Source organism: Cavia porcellus, unplaced genomic scaffold, assembly GCF_034190915.1.
Source record: "Cavia porcellus strain 051 isolate PalLab524CR breed Dunkin Hartley unplaced genomic scaffold, mCavPor4.1 scaffold_3, whole genome shotgun sequence".
Classification (NCBI taxonomy): domain Eukaryota; kingdom Metazoa; phylum Chordata; class Mammalia; order Rodentia; family Caviidae; genus Cavia; species Cavia porcellus.
The window spans coordinates 109,128,812-109,139,173 of record NW_026947486.1 but is presented as its reverse complement, the minus strand read 5'-3'; positions in this window follow the sequence as shown (position 1 = coordinate 109,139,173).

Sequence of the window (10,362 nt, the reverse complement as noted above, 5' to 3'; positions counted from 1 at the left end):
AGATAATGTGAAACAATTAAAATAAGATAAGTAAGTTATATTATATATCAATAGACAACAATACTTACTATACAATTCTCTTAACTCTCTCATAATGCCTAACTACTTACTACTGCCTTGATTTCCAGAAAACACACTCAGATTAGGCTCTTTGGAATAAAAGAATATTCTTTCAAGTTTTCTAGCTGTGGAATAAACAATTCACACTGGTCTCCCCCGTCCCATTGATATGTACAATTGAAGGTCCTTCTCATTGCAAATTCTTTCCATCTGACATGTGGTGTGAAAACATTTTTCATATTAGGCATAGTAATAAAGGATCACATTTCTTAGCCTTCGGCATGACAGAAGAGAAAGATAGTTAAAGTGTAGAGCACTGTGAAAACCGTTTGACTGGTCCGGCAATTTGATTCTAAGGGCCAGGTATTTTTCCGTGAGGGTGGGAATTACCTTGGGCATTTTTCAATACCCCAGATATGGAGGGTACATTTGGGATGTCATGGTGCAAAACATCTTCTGCAAGAAGTGCAGGACAAGGGCCATGTCTGAGGGGACTTGATTGTGCCTTTTCCCTCCCCAGAACGTGAGTGTCATCAAGTGTTCCCGAGTGACTTGATGGTCCTGGTGCTGGGGCCTCCCCCAGCCTAGAGCACCCCATTTGCATGCTAATTCTCTAGGTTATGCAGGGCACCCTGTATTCTTAGGGGTGCCTCGGGCCAGTGCTCCCCCAGGGGGACTGAATCCTAAAGAGGGACAAGGACAGGTCCAGCCTGGCCAAGCCACCAGGCAGGTACAGGCTAGAGTTCCATCCTGACTATCAGCTTACAGGGATGGCAGTAGCCCTGAAATGGAGCATTACAGAATCCAGCAGGTGTTTCAAAGGTGCCAGCGATGGCTCCAGCTTCCTCGCTGCACAGGGGAAGGCTGTGACAATAGAGAAGGCAGTTGGTTGGTGCCAGAAGGAAGACAAGATTCAGGGCCGCACGGCCTGGCTTTGAACGCTGCCTCTCCCACTACTGTGCAATGTTGAGCTCCCGGAGCTTCAGTGTCCTCCTCTGAGGATCAGACAAGCCATGGCAGCCGATCCCAAGGGTGCCTTCAGTGCCACCTGGGTGCCAGAGCTTCCCTTCACCCCTCCACCCTCCAGAATGGATGTCAGAGCTCTGAGGCCAACTCCGCCCTGCAAGGCCATTCGGACTGGTTCCATTCATGCTCCTGGGCACTCCAGCTGGATTGGGCTTGGCCGCTTGGCCATGAGGACCACGGGGCCCATGGAGCTGGAGGGAGGAAGGTTAGGTGCAGAGTGAGGGAGAGGAGACGTGTTCCCTGTTCCCTCTGCAAGTCCCCTCGGGCTGGCTGAGTCTCTTCACAGAGTTCACTTCTCAGCCCAGCGTTTTCCTCATCATTATCGATCCTTCCAGGTTCCAGTCATCACTCCTTGCTCTCATCAGATTGTGTCGGAGGTGACAGCAGCTACTGAGTCTGCACAATGGTACCAACCCGAATGGTCGCCTTGCACGCAGCTACCTGTAAAAGCCCCTCTGTGGGTAGAATATTTGTCAAATTATGCCATGCAAATGTGGCCCTGATTGCTAATTGAAGCTCTGCCTGTCAGCTGCCATGTGGCTGAGACACAATACTAGACACCCACAACCCCGAGGAGAGGTTTGATTGGGCTCCCGGCTTCCAGGAGACTCCAGCCATGCTCTGCCGGCTGGCCACAAGGCAGGATTGCGATGGTAGAAGGGGCTGGTGGGGCGAGAATGCTTAGTTCATGGTGGTCCGGAAGCAGAGCAGGACAGCAGTGCCACGACTGAAACGGGCAGCGGCAACACATTCTACTCAGAGTCAGGACTCCACGCCCAGCCATACACACCCAGTGGTATGCTTCAGCATCCTGGGCCAGTCCCACAGAGAGCTGAGCTTAGCCGTGGCAGACCTGATCCACTGCAGCTCTGTGTAGAGCAGAGTCCGGCACAAAGGTGGCTCCTGGACCGGAGCCAGCCACCATCCGCAGGTCCCCTGCAGGAAGTGGCAGTACTGCCTTGCAGTGACCTTGCTTGGTGCTGGCATCAGGCAAAGGTGGTGAAAACTGTCCCTTCTCTCTGTCCTCTCTGTGCCTCGCATTGCTTTTGATCTGCCCAGGGTCCCAGAGGGAAATGAATGTCTGGCCCCTAACATGTTTCCCTCTAACCCTTAGTGTTTACAGAGCATAGCAGCACCAAGGACATCCTGCCCTGTGCGTGGCGCTCTGTGTGCTGTTGAGACCTGCGCTAGACAGCTGAAACTTGAGTGTAAAGAAGGTGCTTGAAAATGGAGTTGAGGAACATTCTGCTTAAGCCAGAATCAGCTTACAGTACCACAAGGACAAGCTTCAGAAAGCAAGAACTGTAGGAGTGATGTGGGAGTCCCTGTGGCTGTGCCCAAATCTGTCTATGACTTGGAGTGTGACATATGAGGATCCGCTCATTATTCTCCTGAACCTGGGCTCTGGGAAAGCTACTGAGAAATGAATCCATCGGAGAGGGTAACCTCAATAAGGTGATATTGTTGTGCAGTGAGGAGCTTTAATTTTTATTCCTTATTTTGGGGAAAATTTAAGCGTAGCTAGTGGTTGGGACAGGATTTATAACTCTATTGCAATACTTTAATATATATGTACCAAATGCATTCCTAATGCTTTGATGACCTTCAATGAATGGAGACTTAGAGACATTATTAATACACATATTTAGACTGCAATTATAAAAGGTAATAGAAATCTCTTACTTCAAAATGTTTAGTCAGGTTTTGACCAGCTGCATTTGGTGCAGTAAGACTGTGTGGATTTTCTGTTGTTTGTTCATTTCAGAGTGCTGTCCTCACTCTCGCTTGCTAGAAAGAATCCAGTACACTTCCCCTTGCCAAAACCACAAGGAGGACAATGCCATCCTATTGGAGGTCTGTATCTTTGGATTTCTTTCATAGGTTTTAGTTTTCTAGTGAAAATCATGACATATTGATAAGAACTTTTAAAGGTGTGTTTAGGAAGGTTCTGTGTATCTATGTCCACCAACAGTACAGTATCAGGGTAGGCTCTCACAAGCACTTTTACACTCATTCCCTCCAAGGAGTATAATCAGACTTTACCACATTTTACACTTCTTTGGACCGTTTTAGGCTTATTGAAATTCCATATAAGTGTTACAATCAACTTCTATTTCCAAAACCTTTCTAGGACTTTACCTGAGATTGGGTGGAATATGCAGATGCATCCGGGGAGAATTGGAATCTTACAATACCACATCAACTAACTAATAAATGAGGTTCATGTTATAATTTAGACCCAGAGTGGCCCCATGGTCATATATTCAGAGGGCTCTGGGAAGGTGATGGGATCACTGGGGCACTGTACCCATCAGTAGATTAAGCCACTGATGAGTTTGCAGCTGCATGTGGTTACAGCACAGTTACTGCTTGCAAGAGGTGCTTCACTGAGTCACAGCCTTGGAGGTTGATCTCCCTCCTCAGCAACTTTCCCCTCTCTGCTTCCTGGTTGTTACTTTCCTCCACAGCAGGCTCTTCCACCACTCCTCCTTGGAGATGGACAACCACGTACTGAAGACAGGAGGCCAGGCAAACCCCTCCTCCTGTGACTGGATGGTGTCAGGTATGTTGTTCCAGTGATGAGAAAGTGTCTGGCACTGTAAATATCTCCACTGATTTCTTTATGCTATCAACTTATCCCTGTAATGTTTTGTAGTTTTTAGTGAGCAAGCGTTTTTGCATGTTTTCCCTTAGTATTTCACGTTTTTTAGGAAAACTGAAATTGCAGTCTTTAAATTTTAATGAGCGGTAGTTCACTGCTAATCTGTAAGTGTACAATAGTATTTGGGTGTGTTCAGTTTGTACCATGCAGTCTGACTAAACATGGCTACTTATTTTGGAAGATATTTATCATTAAATTTTCTACATAGAGCCTCAGCAGTCTTAGAAGATTGATTCTTTGTCTTTTCCCCTTTGCAGCCTTAATGTATTTTTTCTCTTCTGCAGCACAGAGAACCTCCAATGCAAAAGTGAACAACGTCCATCCTGGATGCACGCATAGATCTTGGATTGGAGCCTCTGGCTGCGCATGTAATCACCGAGAACAACGTTCATCATAGAAGACCTGCCTTCATACAGATGGGTAAAATCCATACCTAGATAACACATTTGCAAACACAAACATCATTCGCTGACTGGAAACAAATGCAGGAGGCCCAGTACAGAGTTTATTTCTTTCTGACCAGTTTCTTCCCTTCTCACAATGTCTATAGGGGGAAAAGAGAAAGAATGAAAGAGAAAAGTTATATATTAAAGTGTTTTTTGTACAAATCTCAGCAGCCTTTTTCATGGGCAAGTATCTGCAGTGGCTCCAGTTGACATTCCTCATGGGCAGTTGCTTCTTGTATATGGAGCCTTGTTTGGGGAAGAATGTAATTTCACACCTGAAAGGGGAAATGGAATGATTCTTGTGTGGCCACCTCATCCAAGCCAGTGAGATCAGAAGTTGCCAGGCAGTAGCCTAGGACTAGGTGGGTTCCCAGGTGCACATGACACAGCTGTAGGAGGAAAAGGCAGTGGTTCCCACGTTGACCAAGGGCCTGGAGGGTTTTAGGCACCAGGCCACGGGGAAGGACAATGAACCACATAATCCTAAGAGTGGTGACCATAGGACTGTCATTTTTTCACTGAGACTTGAAAACCGGAAGCTAAGAAAGGACAGCAAGTGAGTTTGGACCACTGTTAGTGTCCTGGCCTGCCCAGAACGTCTCCCCACAGAGGTGTCAGGGTAGTATTTGTGATTTCCCAGCCTGGCCAGGGCTCATTGGCTGGTGCCAGACAGAGTGATGGTACAGAGGTATGGTGAGGCTCCTTAGCCCACCAAAGCCACAGGAAGGATGAAAAGAGAGAGGGAAGGAAGGAGGGATAAAAGAAAGGAAGGAATGAAAGAAGAAAGGAGGGAAGGAAGGAAGGAAGGAAGGAAGGAAGGAAGGAAGGAAGGAAGGAAGGAAGGAGGGAAGGAAGGAGACTGGCAAGGGGAAGGGTGAATTTGGAGAAAGGAGGGAATTGGGATGCTAGGCATAGAGGATAAACTTGATAGAAGGAAATGAAACTCCCAACCTGCTAGATGCCCTGTATGAGTTCCTGTCATCTAAAATTGAAGAATGAATTTTAGCAATAATGGAGGTTAAAAGCAAAATATATTTTTGGAGAGAAAGCAAGCTGCTGTCTGGGAGAGAGACAGAAGAGGTCCCCAGTGGGTTGACAAAGACTCTGTTTATCTTTGGGAATTTTATAGAGCAAAACGCCAAGGTGAGATGTGTCCAAGGTGGGGAAAGCATGGAAACACACAAGGCACATGGGCGTGAGGTGGGACAGAACTTCGGCCAACCAATAAGATGAATTGCTCAGGTAAAATTGACCAAATTGGACACAAATGGGGAAGGGAGTCAGGTAACAAGTGGGCCTCCTTAAAGAGCAGTGCTTCTTTGGGTAAGGGGTTGGGATGGTGACTCCTGGCTTTCTCAAGGTGAGGCACACCTATAAGAATAGCAATACTTAGGGTGTGGTTGCATTTCTTTTTTGGCTTTTGTACTGAGATCTTGCCGAGAACAGAGGTGTCTGTCTCCTGCTAGATTGTAAGGTATCTGGACCTCTGCACTGCCTCTTTGAGGGCCCAGGAATGTCTGACTGCCTATAAAAGTTCTAACTAACTCAGCTGCCTGTACCAATGACTCCTCTGAAGAAGTAATCTAAACTGCTGTGAGGGTGTAATGGGATGACTAACCTGGCTTCTTCAGGCAGAAGGGGATGTTAGTCTTTGGTGGACAGTTAGGGACACTCTGCAGAGGTTCTATCTAATGGCCCTCAGCAGACCCCAGGCATTTTTAATGTGTGTGGGTATACAGCTTTCAGGCTTCAGGAGTCAAAGGCAAAGAAACAGCTAAGTATGCATGGACCAAAAAACAGTATCAACAGGATAATTATAAGTACACTTAACGAACATATTTACCAAGAGGAGCTGGAGTTAGTTCCCATAAGATTAAAGTTTAGGGAATTTTAAAATCTGACATGTCATTGGGATTTGTTGTCTAATATCTTGCACAGCTATTGAGGTATTAGCAGAAACATCAGGAATGTAAACTTTTACTTTTTACAATTGCATAAGTACCCTCTGTGCAGTTGTCAGAATGTCTAATGTCATCTGATTTTGGAGGATGACCTGTCTCATTAATTTTATTTTATTTTTTAGGAGAGAAAGATCAGATGTGGTGTAATTTAAGGTCCACTGGGCAGAGTTCATTAAGCCCTCAATATTCGTCATATAACCTCTTCTCTAGACAAAATCTGATGAATCTCAGTAAAAGAAATCTAAAGGGATCTAGCATATGTTATTGGACTCATCTGTAGGATCCTTGGGGTTTGACACCTTTTGGGAAACAAAAAACTTCAATCAAAATGCTGTATAATCAAAGTTTGTATACAAACGCATGTGGAACCAAAGCCTAAGCATTAGAGTTCAGAGGTAAGTTTAGAAACTGTTTCTAAGGGATAGCAAATGTAACCCATTGACACTTAGGTCCCTTTTTTTGATGGAGTCTCATATTTTGGCATAAATCCCTAAAACTAGTTTTGATTATCTTTAATTTTTTGATAATATAAGAGAACTAGATTAATACATCATATTGACAAATGAAAAGGATTTTTAAGATTTTATATACAAACAATGATATGTACTATATTTATAAAAACTGGTCTCAGCATCACTTTAATTAGTTGGTAACTTGGATATATATATATATATATATATATATATATATATATATATATGATTTAGACAGGATACAATGTCTCCAGGATTGGAGGCTGACTGACTTTCAGGGACAACTGAAAGAAATGGTGAAGAAATCATCATCCCAGTTACAGTTTAAACAATGTACATTTTGGCGATTTATTGAGATACAAAACCTGGAAAAAAGACCAGACTTGAGAGGACAAAGAGACATGCATTGGGCTATTTCAGAGGGAATTTCCAGGATTGGGATTACTTTTTCTGTTCTTCATGATTACTCAGTGCCCCTCTGCAGCGATGACAGGCAGAGGTGACACTGGCCAGAGGAAGGAGTTCAGTGCCCCAAGGCCCTTCAGTTTTGTTGGACTGGTAGATTGGTCTGAAGCCCGGGCCCTCTGCCTCAGAGGGAGTCCAACCTCCAGTGGTCACCATGTAGAGTCAGGGCACGCTTGTGGGGGCCTCTTAAAGCAGTTTTGCTTAAGGCAGCCCGGGTGTGGTGTTGGTAACTGGTCCCTGTGGTCTTCACTGTGCTCTTCTTGAAGCCCCAAGAATCCGACTTAAGGTCTATTGCATTTAAGGCCAGAACAAGGGCAGCTGCTCTTGTTTTCTTAGTTTTCTCTCTTTGGTGCTCTGCCAGTCATGATTATAGAATACTAAGGAGGCAGTTTCTACTAAACTATCAAGTGCACTATCTGGAGCAAAGGCTATCTTCTGCAGCTTTTTCTAATGTCTGCAGCTGGGTAGCAAACATGTCATTTACCAACACCTGGCCCCAATTGAATCAGGATCTGTGGACATAAGGTAAACTAGTGCCTCTCATACAATATTATGCTCAAAAATTAGTCAAATTTTGGGATCTGAAGGTGTCCGGCGCCGCTTCCGTCCCACGGAATGGAGCACATGAACACTTAGCCTCTGCAAGCACCTTTATTGACTGGGCAGCAACCTCAATACATGTCCGTCCTCGACGGCTTCTTCCGTGTTGTGCATCGGGCACTTCCTATACTTGGGCTTATATAGCTAATGTTATCCAATCATGGGATTACACGTGGGGACAAGCGATTGGGCGGCAACAAGGAAGCAATCAATCATTACCATATATGGCGGGGACAGTAAGCCGAGCAAGAACCAGGAAGCAGGATGTGTGCGCCATCTTGGGCACACGATGGGCGGGGGAGCAGCGAGGCAGTAGGCGGACGCCATCTTGTAGCTATATTCTCATGGGTAATACGGCAGGCTCCCAACATGAAGGAATTAACAAATTTAACTAATGGAGCAGTTCCCCACCCAGGGCAGAGTCACAAATGGGAAAAACCAATTGACTCTGTCCTTGGGAGTTTTCACTCCCCAAATTAAGGGCGTCCCCTTCCTAACGGAGCAGTTCCCCACCCGGGGCAGAGTCACAGACAAATTGACTCTGTCCTCAAGAGGTTCCCACTGCCAAATTTAGGGCGTCCCAGTCAAATTACAAATTGACCATGGCCCAAACAAACCCTCCAGAGTACTTACTTTCAGATGTTCAGAAATGGGTCTGGGGTCTTGCTTCCATCCCGGACGAGCCCCCAAATGTGATAACTCGGACCCCGGTATAAAATCCAAGGAAGCAAGAAATTAAAATTTGGGAAGCAAAGGCTTTATTAGGTAAAATCCAGGCCTGGTGATGAGTCTCCGGGAGCCAATTTGGAGACTGCGCACCTCACAGCTTAAAGTCAGTACTTTTTATCTTGTAAATCCACAAACAGCTGCTGGTCACACAATGTAAGGAGGAGGATGGGGGTGTGACGCACTACAAAGCAGAAACAGCAATTGCAAGTCTCCCTGCATACTAGCAAGTTTAGATAAGAAGAAATCTTGTTTTCCTTAGCAAAGAATAGAAAAGTCTAACAGCGATTAACAACCTTATTACCTTACTTTAGCACCACAACTGTTCTATTTGTAGAGGGCAACAATGGTTAACATATCAATCAGGTAAGATTTTACAGTTCTTTACAGAGGAGAGCATTGATTAACATATCAATCCTTTGTCCAGAGGGAAAGGAAAACACACATTTACGGTACAGCCAAGTTACAGGTATTGCTATGATATAAACGAAGCTATTTTTGTGACGAATGTACAATTTAATACAATCTAATGCAATTAACACAATTTGTGACCGGCTACCATGTAGGGAAGACCCGGGTTGTCAGGAGCTATTACCTCGGGCCTTTGTTTTATGGCCTTTAGGAAGTTAAAACTTAACCTAGTTAGATTTGACGGGAGTAGGGGAGGGGAAGCAGCAGGTGGGCTTACACAGAACAGACCTTATGGCGCGATAGTTAGGGGGCTTAGGTTATAACAGCTCCATGTTATCAATGCACAATGCAAAATAACTTAAAAAATGTTGGCCGCAGGAGATGTGTGGCACATTGTGGATTACATCTTCATCATTGCAAATATGGAATTGTGTATTGGGTTAATAAATTATTCTCTTTATATTTCACATAAATAATAATCCCAACTAAATTATTAATATAGAATAGTCTGTTGTGTGTAAGAGATTATATTTTCATCAAGTCGTTTAGCATTATTATTATTTCTAAGTGGCTTTGTAATGTACTAATTATTATTTAATTATTATTATTATTATTATTTCTAAGTGGCTTTGTAATGTACTAATTTCCAACCAGTTTCATTTTGAAATTTTATCGATTTGACACCATTGTGTTAATTTTTCCTTAATAATACATATCTAAATGTGTTATACAAGGGATTTCAAATTGGATATTACAGGTATAAAATTTTAGCTTGTCAATCTAACTTTATTTTTTCCTTATATAGTCTCATCTGCCAGTGTATATCACACAAGATATACACTTGTGTGACCAGCAGCATCCTCAGCGGAGGAGATGAGAGACTAAGAAGAAATAAGACACATAAAGAAAAGCTTGAGCTTGCTGGGACCTGACCTCTCTGATAGAGGCAGTGTCATGGGCCCAGGGTCTTTATTTATACAACATTTTAAAAAGCAAAATAAAGAGGAAGAGCACATAGGAGATCCAGAGCACAAGATCTCAGCATTTGCTGAAAACAAGGAAAGCAAAATATTCTCCAAACTATCTGTACTATAGTTAAAATGGAAATACACCAAGGCCAGACAGCTGTTGATATGCAACTGAGCTAGAGGTAAGTCTGTTTACACAGTCTGCCTCTGGCATTCTGTGTCCTTGGAATGGGCTTTGCTCTAGTCTCAGTGAGTTTGCAGATCTCAGTCTCAGCTGTGGTTCAACTGCTCCCCACTCCCTTCTCTTTGTTATATATGTCTTGTGTATCAAAAAATAGAAAGCAAATAAGTTAAGGTTGCTCAACTTCCAGTGTGATTTGTTTTTTAAATAAAAACAGAACTTCAATTCTCCTTTTTCCTTCCATCCTAAGCCTATATACAATACAAAAACTAAGGTATAAATGTTGGATATTTCTGTCACAGATGTAGGGCAATGAAACTCCAAACATACTTGGTGTACCAGGATGAGTTTGAATTCTCTAAAATCAAAGAATGAATTTTAGG